Source organism: Heptranchias perlo, chromosome 3, assembly GCF_035084215.1.
Source record: "Heptranchias perlo isolate sHepPer1 chromosome 3, sHepPer1.hap1, whole genome shotgun sequence".
NCBI classification, from domain to species: domain Eukaryota; kingdom Metazoa; phylum Chordata; class Chondrichthyes; order Hexanchiformes; family Hexanchidae; genus Heptranchias; species Heptranchias perlo.
In genome coordinates this window covers 64,461,065-64,479,363 of record NC_090327.1, presented here as the reverse complement: position 1 = coordinate 64,479,363, position 18,299 = coordinate 64,461,065, and the positions used below count along the sequence as shown (strand labels likewise).

At 44.6% G+C, this 18,299-nt stretch overlaps 1 protein-coding gene across 6 annotated transcripts in view; it reads left to right on the top strand.

Moving 5' to 3' along the window:
* The first annotated feature begins 1,026 nt into the window (after positions 1-1,026).
* The window catches only part of rb1cc1 (RB1-inducible coiled-coil 1), a 172,384-nt gene continuing 155,111 nt past the window's right edge, over positions 1,027-18,299 (top strand). For 4 of the 6 annotated variants that reach the window (XM_067979953.1, XM_067979947.1, XM_067979928.1 and 1 more), the window contains exon 1: positions 1,027-1,205. The gene's annotated coding sequence lies outside the window, so the exon portion shown is untranslated. Of the gene's footprint in view, positions 1,206-7,531; positions 7,650-18,299 lie in introns of all 6 variants that reach the window. The other 2 variants (XM_067979930.1, XM_067979939.1) reach the window with 2 other exon arrangements.

Below are 18,299 nucleotides of genomic sequence, written 5' to 3'. Positions count from 1 at the left end.
GTTGGGCTGAATGGCCAGTTTTTGTGCTGCAGACTCTTATACAAATTGGACCGCTCTTTCAAAGAGCTGGCACAGAACTAATGGCCTCCTTCTGTGCTGTCCCCAGTCAAATGGCCAAATTTTCCAATGGAGCCTCACATGCGATTTTTTTTCCCAGTTGGCTGCTGCAGGTAAGTGTTGGCATGTTGGTGGCAGAGGGTCTTGAAAAATTTTGCACAGCATGTAAATGTTATTTACACAGTGTTTCTGCTGAACTACTGAAGTTACAGTGGGAGAAACCCCATAAGCCCCAAAGGTCCTCATGCATGGATCTCATTTAAATGTCCTACACCAGATATCATGAGTTCATGCCGTGCCCATAAAAACTGGGCATCTTTCCTTTAAATGCTGCTGGTTGGTCAGATTTTGCAACTAGTAGTCAACTTGAGGGCCTCACTCTCTACGCCCGTTTCCTGTGTAGGACGCCTTGGGAGGTGAAAGGGCCTGTCTCACATTGCAAAATACGGTGGGCCGTGCCCGTTACCAGGAACGATATACTCTAGTCTGCAGTCTCAATTTTTCCGCGATTGCAAAGTCCGGGCCACGGACTATGCTGTGCTCGCCTTCAACAGATACAAACTACACCTCCCAAGTGAGTGACACTTGTCAAGTATGTAAATGCTCAAGGGTTTTTATGTTGACAACACCAGCTGACTATGAAATCTGGTGACCAGGTTCCAAGAACTGTAAAATCTCGCTATTTTTAGTTTAAAAACAGAATCTATTTTTGATGGCGCTCCCTCTCGCTCTGAGAGCTGAACGCAGGTCTGCAGGTTGAAACGGGTTTGCAACCTGTCGCTTCCCTTGCTGACCGTAAACTGTTACTCCCGCCCATCCAGTACGTCACAACAGCAGGCCCGTACACGCGCAAAGGAGGTTCAGCTATTGAATGAATGGAATGAATGAATGGAATCCTGCTTTCGTCACCGTTCTCCACTGCGTCGCGCGCACGAACGCTCACAAAAACCGCGCGCTGCGCGTGGTGACGTCATAGCTGGCTGTCGCGGTGTTGACTCCGAAACAAAAACAGAAAATAAAGAGCCCGAGCCCGAGGTGCGTGTGAGCGGAGGCCGAGGCCGAGTCCGAGCCGGCCCGGGGCAGCTACTCACCCAGCCGTTAATGTGAGGCGGCGGCTGCAGCAGCAACAACTGCCTGCGAGGCCCGAGGTGAGGAGTGTCCGTTCCCCGGGAAATGGAGTCCGGGCTGGCTGGCTGTGGTGGTGGTGAAGGAGGAGGAGGAGGAGGAGGAGGACTGGGCCTAAACTCGGCCCCAATAAATAAACCCCGAACCGAACAAGTTGGGGAGGTGGATCTGTGGGGCCCGGGATTGGGGCTACGGCCGCGCGGTGCCTCTTGTTGGGGTGGGTCTGAGGCGTGACTGCTCAACCCCGGGCCTCCATCTCGGCCTAAAGCCGGCAGATAAAGTAAACAGCCACGGAGTACGACAGGTACCGTCTGACCGGGCGGTACCGGCGGCGATAAAGTGGCAGACCCCGGTAACATCAGGCGGTATGTGCCCGCTGTGTCTCTAAGTGCTCGGCCCCTCTACAGTTCGGTTACCGCACTCCCGGGCCACCGGTCGGGAAGAGGAGCCACTTTGGGCATGGGATTTGCACCAGGAATGACTCAGCCTCTGAGCCTGTTGCCTCCCTGCCGTTTAACAGCAACGATTAAAGAAAAGTTCGAGCCGCTTTGTCTGGTTCGGCCCCGTAATTAATACGGTTAAGTTTTATGAAATATGGTTTATAGGATTCTCAGTGCTTAACAAATGAGTTTCACGTAAAGTAAACACAGTTGGCCGTTTATTGTAAGTACTGGTGATAAAAGTAACCTTTGTAATTATCAAACGATGCTTATGCAAGTGCATGTTTTAACTGGAGACAACGCAAAATAACATTTTTAATAAGGATTTTTTTTTACTTAATATTTTGTTTTAACAATATAAAAGCCAGTCAGTTATTTGCCCTTCTGGTAAATTTAGCTTGTGTTACTGTGTAGATTTCAGGAGTGTGTATTCTGTATACTCTGTAAGCTTTACAAACAAGATACCTAGGAGATGGTGTATCTCTGAAATGTACACCAACTGATTTTGTTTGTATGTAATGCTTTCCTACCGTTGGGTAACATTACAGTTAAGACAAAGACTGTCTTTTTAATGTGGATACATTTTCAGGTTCAAAATGTTTAGGGAGGAGCACAAAAAATGTTAGTTGGGTGTATACTTGTCATCCTTATAATCATAAAGAAATTGCTGATGTCTTGAACAATAATACATATGTAGAAATGTCCTTTAGAAAGTGAACAGCATTGGAAAGGGAAGTAGCAGTGTTGGCACTGGCTTTTTTTTTAGTGTGTGTATTTGCATTGGAAATTAACATAGAAAATAGGAGCTTGAGTAGGCCATTTGGCCCTTCGAGCCTGCTCCGCCATTCATAGAATCATAGAAAATTTACAGCACAGAATGAGGACATTCGGCCCATCATGTCCGCGCTGGCTGAGAAATGAGCCACCCAGCCTAATCCCACTTTCCCGCATTTGGTCCGTAGCCCTGCAGGTTACGGCTCTTCAGGTGCACATCCGGGTATTTTTTTAAATGAGTTGAGGGTTTCTGCCTCTATCACCCTCTCAGGCAGTGAGTTCCAGACCCCCACCACCCTCTGGGTGAAAACATTTTTCCTAATTTCCACTCTAATCCTCTACCAATCGCTTTAAATCTATGCCCCCTGGTTATTGACCCCTCCGCTAAGGAAAATAGGTCCTTCCTATCCACTCTAATCCATTCAATATGATCATGGCTGATCCTCTATCTCAATACCATATTCCCACTCTCTCCCCATACCCCTTGATGCCTTTTGTGTCTAGAAATGTATCTAGCTCCTTCAATATATATTCAGTGACTTGGCCTCCACAGCCTTCTCTGGTAGAGAATTCCACAGGTTCACCACCCTCTGAGTGAAGAAATTTCTCCTCATCTCGGTCCTAAATGTCCTACCCTGTATCCTGAGACTGTGACCCCTCGTTCTAGATCCCACCCCAGCCAGGGGAAACATCCTCCCTGCATACAATCTTCTAGCCCTGTCAGAATTTTATGTTTCAATGAGATCCCCTCTCATTCTTCTAAACTCTAGTGAATACAGGCCTAGTCGACCCAATCTCTCCTCATACGACAGTCCTGCCATCCCAGGAATCAGTCTGGTGAGCTGGTAAACTCATTATACATTTTCAACGTTTCAATGATTTGGTATTTTCAGTATTTGAGTGCTGCATCAAATTTTAGGAATGAACTTGTGAAGACATATGGAAATGACTAGGCAGGAAAAGACTAGTCCACTAAGTCTGCCCCATGCACATGATGGCTATTTTAATTTTGTAAAATCAAATTTTACCTTCTATTTGAGCACAGTAACCTGAAGTAATTGAGTTAATTGCAAGTTTATAATTTTTAGGGTAGCATTTAAGATGCAAAATGGAAGTGACATACTGTAGCAGTACTTGGAAGCAGACTTGCTACAAGTTTAAAAAATGTGGTATTTACAACTTGGAAAGCTGATGTGTAATACTGCACTCAGTATCATCATGTATCATTTCTAGATCCATTAACCCCCTTGAACTGCTGACCAACCTGCCTGCTTGGCTTCAAAGGCTAGGCCCTATTCACCTCTGCCTTTGTGTTCATGTCATCTTAACTACCTTTAATACAAAATCACTGTTTTATGCAGCTATCTACATTATATCCATATAACTTTTTTTGTAAATTATATACACTATGTTTTCCATATGCAAAATTTGTAGTGCTAACTACAGAACCACTATGGTTGTCCCTGCTCTTCTGGTAAATATGCCCCTCATTCCTTATTAACCTTGAGTTCTATTGGTAAAATTCTGAGGAGTGTTTGGTGTTAGGCTGGGCCTGGTTGCTTAAATTCCTTTTGCGATAAAAGTCTAAAGACTGAACATTCCCATAAGATGTGGACATTGTTGGAGTTATTTTTCCCACATCATTAATATTCTGACTGTTCAATTTTCAGGTGCTTCTATGGTGCTGAAATACCGGGGTTAAATTTATAAATCATCTGTCCTCAGTAAAAAGTAAAATAATAGTTAGAAGTAACTGTAGAAGAGTAATTTGTTCTAAACAAAATAGCAGAATTTGAGGTGGATAAGTCACTGGGTCCTGCTGGCATGCACTTTAGGCTGTTGAAAGGTTAGAGAGGAGATAAGAGACTTTGACCACAATTTTTCTGTTTTCCTTAGATATGCAGATTGTGCCAGGGGACTGGAAGGTTGTCAGTCTAATGGCTTTCCTTAAGAAAAGATAGAGGGATAAACTTGTAGACGAGTTAGTTTAATATCAGTGTGGGAAAACCCCCAGAATCCATTATTTGAGATAAAGTTAGTGAGTATTTAGAAATGCACTGGTTAATCAAGGATTTGTTAAAGGCAAGTTGTGTTTGACAAATCTTTTTTTGAAGAAATTACTAATTAAATAGACAAAGGGAATGCAGTATATGTGTGTGTGGGTTTTCAGAAGGCATTCAATGAAGTGTCTCAAAGGATGCTATTACAAAGATTCAGGTGCATAATATAAGGAAACGTAATGTACATTACATGTAATATACAGTTGGTTATAAAGTTGGTTGACGGACAGGATTGGTGGTTAGTGAATGTTGCTTGAGTTGGAGAAGGGTTGGAAATGGTGTACCCCAAGAATCGGGGCTGGATACACTATTTTGGTTGAATACATATTGAGGTTATTTGACTTGGCCATGGGAGCATAATCTCAAAATTTGCTTATGACACAAAAGAAGGATTTTTTGAAAACAGCAATATAAAAGACTTACGAAGACATAGACAGGTTAGTGGAATGGGTAGACAGGTGGCAGATGCAACCTATTGTGGATAAGTAGAAAGTGATACATTCTGAAAAGGATGGGTATACACTGAGTGGGAAGACACTGAAGGGTGTGAATAAAGTGGGACCTAAAGGTTCAAAAATATAACATCCAAAAAGTGAGAGTGCAGGGTGATAAGCCATAAAAAAGGCCAGTAGCATTTTGGATTTTAGAAATAGGGGCACAGCGTATGAGAATAAAGAGGCAATGAAAAATTTGTACACGGCACTGAATGGTTAGGCCACAATTGGAGTATGCAGTTTTGGGTGCCCCATTACAGAAAAGAAACTAAAGCCAAAGAAAGCATCCAGTGTATATTCATCAGCATAATGCAAGGGATGGGAAATTGTAGTTACAAGGAGAAATTTACATACAAACATACGAAAAATGATGGCTGGGAAAAGACCTACTAGTCCATCCAGCCTGTGTGTCTCACGTGATGTCTTGTGCGTCACAATACATACATTCCTCAACTGGAACAATCTCCATTGGAACAGAGAAAGCAACTAGGAGATTTAATAGGTTTTTAAAATGATGAAGGGTTTTGAATAGAGAGACTGTTTCCTCTGGTTAGGGAGTCGATGACAAAAGGTCATCAATTCAAAATTGTCGCTGAGCGAGGTTCAAAGACACTTCTTGATAGAAAGGGTTGTTGCAGCATAGAATGCTTTTCCACAAGGAGTGGTTGAGGTCAAGACATCTTTACTGAAAAGGATAATAACGTGCAATAATAATAGTTGGACTTTTGGGAAGCTTTTGACAAAGTTCCAAATTAATTTCATCCAATTAAGCTAAAAACCATGGGAATTCAGGGTAAATCAAAATAGATGACAATATCATCTTAGAAAGAATTAAGAATCTTTAAAATAGATCGGGCTGCTGGTCCAAATGACATCCACTCGTGGGTGCTTAGAGATGAGACGTGCTTTGCAAGCTTTAATAGTTCGCTATTATTCTGTTGAACTGAAGGGATGCTCGTACCAATTTTCAAAAAAGGTGACAAATCAGAACTCTGGAACTATAGGCTCATTAGTTTGGTTTCAGTCATTGGCAAGATGCTGGAAAGTATCATGAGAAATACTGTATGATCACCTGGATAGAAAACGAGTTATCAGAGACACTCAACATGGCTTCTGGGGGAAAAAAATAGTGTCTTAACCAATTTGATGTAATTTCTTTGAAGAAGTTACGAGATTGGTAGATGAAAGTAGCCCAGTAGACATTGTATACTTGGATTTTCAGAAAGCCTTTGATAAGGTACCTCACAATAGGTTACTGTACAAGATGGAATCTTGTGGAATTGGTGGGAAGGATCAAGAATTGGCTGCATTCCGTAGACAGATAGTGGTTATTAATGGTTATGGATCTGCTTGGAGGCTGGTTACCAGTGGTGTCCCACAGGGATCAGTGTTAGAACTGTTGCCGTTTTAATATCTTCAGACCTGGATGCAGGTGTTGAGGGAACTTGTGGATGACACCAAATTGGGGGAATAGTTAATACAGAGGAGGACTACGACAAAATACATGACAACATTAATAAATTTACAGAATGGACGTGTAATTGGCAAATGAATTTCAATATAGATAAGTGTGAGTATTACATTTTGGTAGGAACAATAAGGGGGCCAAGTACTGCTTGGATAATAGTCTAAATAGGGTAGAGGAGCAGAGGGATCTGGGAGACAAATACACAAATCACTAAAAATAGTGACGCAGGTTAATAAGGCCATTTAAAAAAAAAACAAACACTGGGTTTCATTTCTAGAGGGATAGAATTGAAAAGCAGAGAAGTTATGTTAAACTTGTATAGAACCTTGGTTAGACCACACTTGGAGTGCTGTGAACAGATCTGGACTCCATGTTACAAAAAGGATATAGAGACACTGGAGAAGGTCCAAAAAAGATTTACTCGGATGGTACCAGAATTGAGAGGTTATACCTATCAGGAAAGATTGAGCAGTCTGAGGCTCTTTTCTCTAGAAAAAAGACTGAGGTCACCTGATAGAGGTCTTTAAGATTATGAAAGGGTTGGATGGGGTAGACGTAGAGAATTTGTTTCCACTTGTGGAGCTACCAGAACTAGGGCCATAAATATAAGACAGCCACTAATAAATCCAATAGGGAATTCAGGAGAAACTTATTATCCAGAGTGTGGTTGCCTACAAGGCCAAAAAATTGATAGAGGGAGAAAATAGAATATGAGAGTAAACTAGCAAGAAATAGAGAGATTGTAAGAGCTTCTACAAGTATGTAAAAAGGAAGAGAGTAGCGAAAGTAAACGTGGGTCCCTTAGAGGCTGAGACAGGAGAAATTACAATAGGGGATAAGGAAATGGCAGAGACATTAAACAAATATTTTGTATCTGTCGTCACAGTAGAAGACACTAAAAACATACCAGAAATAGTGGGGAACCAAGGGTCTAATGAGAGTGAGGAACTTAAAGTAATTAATATTAGTAAAGAAAAAGCACTGGAGAAATTAATGGGACTAAAAGCCGTTAAATCCCCTGGACCTGATGGCCCACATCCTAGGGTTCTAAAAGAGGTGGCTGCAGAGATAGTGGATGCGTTGGTTGTGATTTTTTTTATTATTCGTTCATAGGATGTGGGTGTTGCTGGCAAGGCCAGCATTTATTGCCATCCCTAATTGCCCTTGAGAAGGTGGTGGTGAGCTGCCTTCTTGAACTGCTGCAGTCCGTGTGGTGAAGATTCTCCCACAGGTAGGGAGTTCCAGGATTTTGACCCAGCGATGATGAAGGAACGGGGATATATTTCCTAGTCGGGATGGTGAGAGACTTTGAGGGGAACGTGCAGGTGGTGGAGTTCCCATGTGCCTGCTGCCCTTGTCCTTCTAGGTGGTAGAGGTCGTGGGTTTGGGAGGTGCTGTTGAAGAAGCCGTGGCACGTTGCTGCAGTGCATCCTGTAGATGGTACACACTGCAGCCACGGTGCGCCGGTGGTGAAGGAAGTGAATGTTTAGGGGTGCCAAGCAAGCGGGCTGCTTTGTCCTGGATGGTGTCGAGCTTCTTGGGTGTCGTTGGAGCTGCATTCTTCCAAAATGTCCTAGATTCTAGAACGGTCCCAGTGGACTGGAAGGTTACAAATGTAACCCCACTATGCAAGAAAGGTGGGAGAGAGACAACAGGGAACTACAGGCCAGTTAGCCTGACATCAGCTGTCGGGAAAATGCTTGAATCCATTATTAAGGATATGATAATGGGGCACTTAGAAAATCGTAATATAGTTAGGCAGGGTCAAACATGGTTTTATGAAAGGGAAATTGTGTTTGACAAATCTATTAAGAGTTTTTTTGAGGACAGGGTCGATAAAGGTTAATCAGTGGGTGTAGTATATTTGGATTTTCAATAGACATTCGATAAGGTGCCACACGAAAGGTTGTTACACAAGATAAGGGCTCTTGGAGTTAGGGGCAATATGTTAGCATGGATAGAGGATTTGTTAACTGACAGAAAACAGAGAGTAGGAATAAACGGGTCATTTTCAGGTTGGCAGGTTGTTACCAGTGGAGTGCTGCTCGGATCAGTGCTGTAGCCTCAGCAATTTACAATCTGTATTAAAGACTTAGATGAAGGGACCGAGTGTAATGTATCCAAGTTTGCTGACTATACAAAGCTATGATGTGGAGATGCCGGTGATGGACTGGGGTTGACAATTGTAAACAATTTTACAACACCAAGTTATATCCAGCAATTTTATTTTAAATTCACAAGCTTTCGGAGATTTCCTCCTTCCTCAGGCAATTGTTTCAAGAGCTCCTTGAAGCCTACGCATTTATACATATAGAACAATACATGGTGTTTACAGACTGCCCCTGCAACTGCCCGTTGCCAAGGCAATCACCGTGTTCAGACAGAGAGGTGTCACCTGCAGAACCCCCGAATACACATTCAACAAAAAAACAAACAGGGAAAAAAAACAGAGAAAAAAAACAGAGAGAGGCAGAAACATCCGGAAGGCAGAGAGAGCCAGCAAATGACCCATTATATTAAAAACAGATAACATTTGTTCGCTGGTGGGGTAACGTGTAGCGTGACATGAACCCAAGATCCCGGTTGAGGCCGTCCTCATGGGTGCGGAACTTGGCTATCAATTTCTGCTCGACGATTTTGCGTTGTCGTGTGTCTCGAAGGCCGCCTTGGAGTACGCTTACCCGAAGGTCGGTGGATGAATGTCCATGACTGCTGAAGTGTTCCCCGACTGGGAGGGAACCCTCCTGTTTGGCGATTGTTGCGCGGTGTCCGTTCATCCGTTGTCGCAGCGTCTGCATGGTCTCGCCAATGTACCATGCTCTGGGGCATCCTTTCCTGCAACGTATGAGGTAGACAACGTTGGCCGAGTCACAGGAGTATGAACCATGCACCTGGTGGGTGGTGTCCTCTCGTGTGATGGTGGTATCTGTGTCGATGATCTGGCATGTCTTGCAGAGGTTACCGTGGCAGGGTTGTGTGGCGTCGTGGACGCTGTTCTCTTGAAAGCTAGGTAATTTGCTGCGAACGATGGTCTGTTTGAGGTTGGGTGGCTGTTTAAAGGCGAGTAGTGGAGGTGTGGGGATGGCCATAGCGAGGTGTTTGTCCTCATTGATGACATGTTGAAGGCTGCGGAGAACATGGCGTAGTTTCTCCGCTCCGGGGAAGTACTGGACGACAAAGGGTACTCTGTTGGTTGCGTCCCGTGTTAGTCTCCTGAGGAGGTCTATGCGATTTTTTGCTGTGGCCCGTCGGAACTGTCGATCGATGAGTCGAGCGTCATATCCCGTTCTTACTAGGGCGTCTTTCAGCGTCTGTAGGTGTCCATCGCGTTCCTCCTCGTCTGAGCAGACCCTGTGTATTGCTGGACTATAACTTGGTGTTGTAAAATTGTTTACAATTGTCAACCCCAGTCCATCACCGGCATCTCCACATCATGACTACCATCGACACCACAAACTGCCGGCTCACAGTGGAAAGGATATCCAAGAAGATCGCGCATTTAGACACAGACATCAAGTTTTTACAGAGCTGCAAGAAAGCAGACAAGATCCCGAAAGGACTCCAGATCACGAACCCACTCAAGTCCACATACAACTCGGATTACGCTGAGAGACTCTGCCGCCGTACCTCTCGCACACTCCGCAACCATCTCATACACCAACTCTACAGCAGACGCCACAACCTCGAAACCAAGATAGAGTCCATACTCTCAACCTGTACTCAGGACACAGCAGACCAGCTACGTTATACCGCCAAACAGACGAGGCAACGGAACTACGCTGCCTACATGAAAACCAAGAGCAGGAAGCTTGAGAAACTCTGCATCACCACCAGCAACGACCAAGCTTCCCCTGGTACCACGGTTGCAACCACAGGGAAGTCTATTGTCAATTTATCCGACCACACCCTTCAACCAGACGAAATCGAAGTTCTCAGCCGAGGGCTCAATTTCTGCCCCACTACCAAAATGGACCCCACTAGTCTCGCGGCGGACACAGAGGAATTCATCAGGAGAATGAGGCTCCGGGAATTCTACCACAAACCCCAAGATTTCAGCAGCGAACCCAATGAGACAATCGACGATCCGGAACAGCAGACAGAGGGATCCGCGGTACAGCAACCGAAGAGGAAAGAGTCAAACTGGACTCCTCCGGAGGGTCGCTGCCCTCAGCTGGACATGTATGCTCAAGCTGTCAGGAAATGCGTCAATGCCAGATTCATCAGCCGCACTCAGAAGACAGTCCAGAAGGTCACCCGAGCACAACGCAACGCCATCAACGCTCTCAAGACCAACCGCAACATCGTCATCAAACCAGCGGACAAAGGAGGAGCCATAGTCATACAGAACAGAACAGACTATTGCAAAGAAGCATACCGACAACTGGACAACCAGGAACACTACAGACGGTTACCCGCAGATCCGACCAAAGAACACACCCACCAGCTCAACAAACTGATCAAGACCTTCGATCCAGACCTTCAAAGCATCCTACGCATTCTCATCCCACGTAATCCCCGCGTGGGAGACTTCTACTGCCTCCCAAAGATACACAAAGCCAACACACCCGGACGTCCCATCGTATCAGGCAACGGAACCCTGTGTGAGAACCTCTCTGGATACATCGAGGGCATCCTGAAACCCATCGTACAGGGAACCCCCAGCTTCTGTCGCGACACTACAGACTTCCTACAAAAACTCAGTACCCACGGACCAGTTGAACCAGGAACACTTCTCACCACGATGGACGTCTCGGCACTATACACCAGTATCCCCCACGATGACGGCATCGCTGCGACAGCATCAATACTCAACACCAACAACAGCCAATCTCCGGAAGCCATCCTACAACTCATCCGCTTCATCCTGGATCACAATGTCTTCACCTTCGATAACCAGTTCTTTACCCAAACACACGGAACAGCCATGGGGACCAAATTCGCACCCCAATATGCCAACATTTTCATGCACAAGTTCGAGCGGGACTTCTTCACTGCACAAGACCTCCAACCAACACTATACACCAGATACATCGACGACATTTTCTTTCTATGGACCCACGGCAAGGAATCACTAAAGAGACTACACGATAACATCAACAAGTTCCATCCCACCATCAAGCTCACCATGGACTACTCCTCAGAATCAGTTTCTTTCTTGGACACACGAATCTCCATCAAAGACGGGCACCTCAGCACCTCACTCTACCGCAAGCCCACGGACAACCTCACGATGCTCCACTTTTCCAGCTTCCACCCTAACCACATCAAAGAGGCCATCCCCTATGGACAGGCCCTGCGAATACACAGGGTCTGCTCAGACGAGGAGGAACGCGATGGACACCTACAGACGCTGAAAGACGCCCTAGTAAGAACGGGATATGACGCTCGACTCATCGATCGACAGTTCCGACGGGCCACAGCAAAAAATCGCATAGACCTCCTCAGGAGACTAACACGGGACGCAACCAACAGAGTACCCTTTGTCGTCCAGTACTTCCCCGGAGCGGAGAAACTACGCCATGTTCTCCGCAGCCTTCAACATGTCATCAATGAGGACAAACACCTCGCTATGGCCATCCCCACACCTCCACTACTCGCCTTTAAACAGCCACCCAACCTCAAACAGACCATCGTTCGCAGCAAGTTACCTAGCTTTCAAGAGAACAGCGTCCACGACGCCACACAACCCTGCCACGGTAACCTCTGCAAGACATGCCAGATCATCGACACAGATACCACCATCACACGAGAGGACACCACCCACCAGGTGCATGGTTCATACTCCTGTGACTCGGCCAACGTTGTCTACCTCATACGTTGCAGGAAAGGATGCCCCAGAGCATGGTACATTGGCGAGACCATGCAGACGCTGCGACAACGGATGAACGGACACCGCGCAACAATCGCCAAACAGGAGGGTTCCCTCCCAGTCGGGGAACACTTCAGCAGTCATGGACATTCATCCACCGACCTTCGGGTAAGCGTACTCCAAGGCGGCCTTCGAGACACACGACAACGCAAAATCGTCGAGCAGAAATTGATAGCCAAGTTCCGCACCCATGAGGACGGCCTCAACCGGGATCTTGGGTTCATGTCACGCTACACGTTACCCCACCAGCGAACAAATGTTATCTGTTTTTAATATAATGGGTCATTTGCTGGCTCTCTCTGCCTTCCGGATGTTTCTGCCTCTCTCTGTTTTTTTTCTCTGTTTTTTTTCCCTGTTTGTTTTTTTGTTGAATGTGTATTCGGGGGTTCTGCAGGTGACACCTCTCTGTCTGAACACGGTGATTGCCTTGGCAACGGGCAGTTGCAGGGGCAGTCTGTAAACACCATGTATTGTTCTATATGTATAAATGCGTAGGCTTCAAGGAGCTCTTGAAACAATTGCCTGAGGAAGGAGGAAATCTCCGAAAGCTTGTGAATTTAAAATAAAATTGCTGGACTATAACTTGGTGTTGTAAAATTGTTTACAATATACAAAGCTAGGTGGGAAAGTAAGCTGTGAGGAGGACACAGTCTGCGAAGGGATATAGACTGGTTAAGTAAATGAGCAAGAAGGTGACAGATGGAGTATAATGTCGGGAAATGTGAGGTTATTCACTTTGGTAGGAAGAATAGAAAAACAGTATAACTTTTAAATGGTGAGAAATTATTAACTGTTGGTGTTCAGAGGGATTTGGGTGTCCTTGTACACGAAACACAAAGCTAACATGCAGTTACAGCAAGCAGTTTGGAAGGTATGTTGGCCTTTATTGCAAGGGGGCTGGAGTACAAGAGCAAGGAAGGCTTGCTGCAATTGTACAGGGCTTTGGTCAGACCACTCCTGGAGTACTGTGTACAGTTTTGGTCACCTTATCCAAGGGAGGATATACTCGCCTTAGAGGCGGTGCAACGAAGGTTCACTAGATTAATTCCTGGGATGAGAGGGTTGTCCTATGAGGATTCATGGAGTAGAATGGGCCTATGCTCTCTGGAGTTTCGATGAATGAGGTGTGATTTCATTGAAACATATAAGATTCTGAGAGGCTGTTTCCCTGGCTGGAGAGTCTAGAACTAAAGGGCATAGTCGCAGCATAAGGGGTCGGCCATTTAGGACTGAAATGAGAAATTTCTTCACCCGGAGGGTTGTGGATCTTTGGAATTCTCTACCTCCAGAGGGCTGTGGATGCTCAGTCATTGAATATATTCAAGGCTGAGATCGATAGATTTTTGGACTCTATGGGAATCAAGGGATATGGGGATCGGGTGGGAAAGTGGAGTTGAAGTCCAAGATCAGCCATGATCTTATTGAATGGGGGAGCAGGCTTGTGGGGCCATATGGCCTACTCCTGCTCCTATTTCTTATGTTCTTATTTAAGGGGAAGCTAGATAATCACAAGGGAGAAAGGAATAGAAGGATATGCTGATAGGGTTAGATGAAGCAGGGAGGGAGGAGGCTCATGTGTTCAGATTTGGGTCAGAGGCTTTGGAAACGGAGGAGAGCCACAAGAATGATACCCAGCTTAAAACATCTATCTGAGTAACATCGCGTAAAAAGCTGGGTCTCTTTAGTGAAGCATAGACTCCAGAGAGATCTGATTAAGATTTTTAAATTTGAAGGGACTTGACTGTGTTCATATAGACAGATTATTTCAATTAGATAGATTAGGGAGGACTAGATGTCATGTGTATGAGTTATGCAAGGACAGAACCAGGTTAGATGTCAGGAAGTTGCTCTTTTCCCCAGAGGATAGTAGACCTAGTGAACAAGTTGCTGGCTTGTGCAGTGAGTGTGGATTTGCTGCACACCTTCAAAAGAGAGATCGACCACTTCCTGCTTGGGCTCTAGGAAATGTATATAGTGCCTTTCATGACCTCAGGATGTCCCAATGGCTTACTTTTGAAATGTAGTCACTGTTGTAATGTAGGGAAACGCAGCAGCCAACTTATGCTTGGTAAGGTCCCATAAACAGCAAAGAGATTCAGGAACAGATGATCGGTTTGTGATTTTGGATGATGGATAAATATTGTCCAGGATGTTGGGGGATCTCCTCTGCTCTTTGAATAGTGTCATGGGATCTTTTGCATCCATCTGAGAGGGTAGATGGGGCCTTGGTTTAACATTTCATCCAAAAGACTTCACCTCTGATAGTGCAGTGCTCCCTCAGTACTGCACTGAAGTGACAGCCTGGGTTATGTGCTCAAGCCCATGGAGTGGGGCTTGAACCACAACCTTCTGACTCAGACGCGAGTGCTACTACAGAGATGGCTGACACGCATACAAAAGGTAGGTAGAATACTAAGTAATGTAAATCACGATTACTATGGTCTTCTGTACTAGTTTTGATCAACTAAGGGGATTGGAGAGGAATTTTCCACAACTTTTTTATCCCTAAATTTGCCTTGGGTTTTTATCTCTGCCTCTTCCTGGAGATTTATATGGCTGCTGGTGGGCATCATGATTGTGTGGGGCAGGCTTGATGTACCAGTTGATTTTTTTTTTTCTTGTCCATTTTTGTATGTTCGTATGAGGTTGGATTCAAAAATAGGAGACAGAGTAGTTTCAGAATAGGGGGAGATGTTGAGTAGAGTTCTGCAATGGTCAGTGCTTGCACTTGTGTTTATAATCTGCAGTACAGCCTTGATTATCTATGTACCCAATTAATTCACAAAAATGCTTGCAGATAATTAAGTCCAGGTCAGGAAAGTAGTAGGACTGAGTGGTATTATCACTTCCACTCGAGTTGCCAAAGATAGCTCAAAAAGAGCTATGGTGAATTGTGTGCATGTACAAGTCAAAATGATGAAAAGTAAATGCTGTATAGAATACCCCAATAACTGTGAACAAGCACTGGCTTAAAGTGTGTAATCTTAAGAAAAACTCTCAAGACTACAGACTTTGAAACTGTAATCCTTGAAGAAAAATAAAATGGGAGTTTTTTTTTGTGGCGCCTTTCAGTTTAAATTAGATTTTCATAGAATCAGAGAAAGTTACGGCACAGGAGGCGGCTATTCGGCCGGTCGTGTCCGTGCCAGCCGAAAAAGAGCTATCCAGCTTAATCCCACTTTCCAGCACTTGGTCTGTAGCCATGTAGGTTATGACACTTCAAATGCACATTCATGTACTTTTTAAATGAGTTGAGGGTTTCTGCCTCTACCACCCTTTCAGGCAGTGAGTTCCAGACCCCCACCACCCTCTGGGTGAAAGAATTTCTCCTCAACTCCCCTCTAATCCTTCTACCAATTACTTTAAATCCATGCCCCCTGGACACTGACCCCTCTGCTAAGGGAAATAGTTCCTCCCTATCCCCTCTATCTCGGCCCCTCATAATTTTATACACCTCAATTAAATCTCCCCTCAGCCTCCTTTGTCCCAAAGAAAACAACCCCAGCCTAGCCAATCGTTTCTCATAGCTAAAATTCTTCAGCCCTGGCAACACCCACGTAAATCTCCTCTGTACCCTCTCTAGTGCAGTCACGTCTTTCCTGTGATGTGGTGACCAGAACTGTATGCAGTACTCTAGCTGTGGCCTAACTAGTGTTTTATACAGTTCTAACATAACCTCCCTGCTCTTTTATTAGCCGAGGCATAGTATATAGGAAAGTATCCCTTATGCCTTAATCACCTTATCTATCTGTCCTGCTACCTTAAGGGATCTGTGGACATGCATTCCAAGGTCCCTCTGTTCCTCTACACCTCGGTATCCTCCCATTTATTGGGTATTCCCTTGCCTTGTTTGCCCTCCCCAATCACCTCTCACTTCTCTGGATTGAATTCCGTTTGCTGTTTTTCTGCCCACCTGACCAATCCGTTGATAGCTTCCTGCAGTCTACAGCTTTCCTCCTCGCTATCAATCACATGGCCAATTTTTATTTCATCTGCAAACTTCTTGATTATGCCCCCTACATTCGAGTCTAAGTCATTGACATAGACCACAAAAAGCAAGGGACCTAGTACTGAGCTCTGCGAAACCCCGTTGGAAACAGCCTTCTAGTCACAAAAACACCTGTCGACCATTAAACTTTACTTCCTGCCACTGAGCCAATTTTGGATCCAACTAGCCACTTTCCGTTGGATCCTATGGGTGTTTACTTTTTTGACCAGTCTGCCATGGGGGACCTTGTCAAAAGCCAAAATCCATGTGGACTACATCAAATGCGTTACCGTCATCTACCCTTCTTGTTACCTGCTCAAAAAATTCAATCAAGTTAGTCAGACACAACCTTCCCCGAACAAATCCATGCTGACGGTCCTTGATTAACCCATGCCTTTCTAAATAATGATTTATGCTATCCCTTAGAATTGATTCCAATAATTTACCCACCACCGAGGTTCGACTGACTGGCCTATAATTACTTGGTCTATCCTTTTCTCCCTTTTTTAAAGAACGGTACAATGTTGGCAGCCCCCCAATCCTCCGGCGCCACGCCCGTAGCCAGAGAGGATTGGAAAATGATGGTCAGATCCTCCACTATTTCCTCTCTTGCGTCTCTTAACAGCCTGGGATACATTTCATCCGGGCCTGGCAATTTATCTACTTTCAAAGATGTTAAACCCTTTAATACTTCCTCTCTCACTCTCTTTATTCCATCCACTGGTTCTCCCTTATCTATTCTACTAGTTACCTCCTCAAAAAATATGTTGTGAATAGCAGGGGCCCAAGCACAGATCTCTGCGGTAGCCCACTAGTCACTGCCTGCCACCCGGAAAAAGACCCGTTTATTCCTACACTCTATTTCCTGTCTGTCAACCAATTCTCAATCCATGCCAGTATATTCCCCCCCCAATCCCATGTGCTTTAATTTTGCACATTAACCTCTTCTGTGGGACCTTATCAAAAGCCTTCTGAAAATCCAAGTACACCACATCCACTGGTTCTCCCTTATCTATTCTACTAGTTACCTCCTCAAAAACCTCCAGTAGATTTGTTAAGCATGATTTCCCTTTCATAAACCCATGCTGACTTTGTCCAATCCTGTTAATGCCTTCCAAGTGTTCTGTTATCACATCTTTTATAATAGACTCTAGCATTTTCCCCACTACTGATGTTAGGCTAACTGGTCTGTAATTCCCTGTTTTTTTTCTCTCCCTCCTCTTTTACATTTGCCACCCTTCAATCTGTAGGAACTGTTCCAGAGTCTATAGAATTTTGGAAGATGATCACCAATGCATCCACTATTTCCAGGGCTACTTCCTTTAGTACTCTGGGATGTAGATTATCAGGCCCTCTGGATTTGTCAGCTTTTAGCCCCATTTAATTTCCCTAGCACTTTTTTTACTAATACTGGTTTTCTTCAGTTCCTCCTTCTCACTAAACCTTTGGTTCCCAAACATTTCTGGGAGGTTATTTGTGTCCTCCTTTGTGAAGACAGAACCAAAGTATGTGTTTAATTGTTCTGCCATTTCTTTGTTCCCCATTATAATTTCCCCCATTTCTGACTGTAAGGGACCTAGATTTGTTGTCACTAATCTTTTTCTCTTGACATATTTTATAGATGCTTTTATAGTCAGTTTTTATGTTCCCTGCTAGTTCACTCTCCTACTCTTTTTCCCCTCTTAATCAATCTCTTTGTCCTCCTTTTTGAATTCTAAACTGCTCCCAATCCTCAGGCTTGGTGCTTTTTCTGGCAATTTTGTGTGTCTCTTCTTTGGATCTAATACTATCCCTAATTTCTTTTGTAAGCTGCGGTTGAGCCACCTTTCCTGTTTTATTTTTGCGTCAGACAGGACTGAATAATTCTTGTAATTCCTGCACACGTTCTTTAAATATTAGCCATTGCCTATCCACCTTTTAGTAAAGTTCCCCAATCTGTCTTAGCCAGCTGTCACCTCATACTTTTGTAATTTTCTTTATTTAGATTCAGGACCCTAGTTTCAGATTCAACTACATCACTCTCC